Source organism: Furipterus horrens, unplaced genomic scaffold, assembly GCF_987537825.1.
Source record: "Furipterus horrens unplaced genomic scaffold, mFurHor1.1.pri manual_scaffold_1, whole genome shotgun sequence".
NCBI lineage: Eukaryota > Metazoa > Chordata > Mammalia > Chiroptera > Furipteridae > Furipterus > Furipterus horrens.
In genome coordinates, this window is record NW_028327171.1 from 14,593,459 (window position 1) to 14,594,822 (window position 1,364).

Sequence of the window (1,364 nt, forward strand, 5' to 3'; positions counted from 1 at the left end):
GGCACAAGAAAAGAGGAGAGACATAGTTCACTGTGTTAATGAATGGATCTCATGCATGCATGAAGAGAACATCAGGAGAACACAAAAGATGGAAGAGAATAATATAAACAACAGGGAATTAGGAAAAATGTTTAAAACAAATTTCAGATTGTTAACTATAGTATAGACACTTGACAAAATTCAAAAGACCATCTTTCTAATCTCTTAACTTCTAGAACCTGTTTATTTTATTTTTGTTTTTTATTTTGACAGTTGTATTGTGCACACATTGTACAGGAGCACACACACACTTTATTATATTGATATATAAATGCAATTAATTTTAAGTCATAGTAGCTTTGATTACTTAAGTGTATTAATTATATGTGATAATCAGATGTCAGATTTATCTCTGTAGCGAAGTTATTTTCTCACAGGGTGGTCTAGACTAATTTCTTCAGAGTAGAGGTGGAGAAATCTCTTGCTGTCTATGGCATCGCTATTTCCCCCTGTATTTTGTTTAAATATGAAAGCTATTTTTAATACTTCATTCTTCTTTGACAACAGTTTCCATTAGGTCTTTATGACCTGTCAATAATTTCTTCAGAGAAATCCATTTCTTTTAAACACATGCTCTCACCACCATAGCTAGATTGATACAATTTTTTTTTCTTCAAGGTTTTTCCATGCTTTATTTTAACATAGTTTCCAAATGGAGCATTTAAGCCTAAATCCCCCAGAAACAAAGTCAGGGACCATGAATTACCTTGGACAAGGGAGTTCTAACAGCATGGAATGAATCTAGCAGATGGGTAGTCAAAGAATTTAAGTAACAGCCAGGAAAGGAAACTGCCACAAATCCTACCTTTGGGATTTGATAATTTGCCTGAATCAATAACAACACTATGTTTTTTATACTTTCTTTTTCCCAATGGGAGTTTTAGTTTTGGGTTTCCAGCTCCTTTCTGCCTATTATATATATGATGTTCTCCCTAGATAGGTTAACTTGAATTTTAGTTTTATTGGTTGTTAGGCTGCAAGGAAATTATACAGACCTGATGAGAAGACCGATTTTGAATTTGAAGGTGGAAACGTAACTGAATAGGTAGCTTTGGGTTGTCTTCCTCGAGGAGTAGATATTTGGATTCAATATGTGGAAGGCAAGCTTAATGCTTTTACACTAACATAAATATCCCAACAAGTATACCCAACAACCAGATCCAAAAGGCCTTGTTTTACTTAAAGGCCTTATAACTGAGTTTCTGCTTACTACATGCATTCATGTTTTTATTTATTTTTTTTACCAGAATAATTAAGAAAATAATAATGCCTCTTTATCATTTTGTAGGAAGGATAATTTAAGATAATGTCCATGGAATATGAGA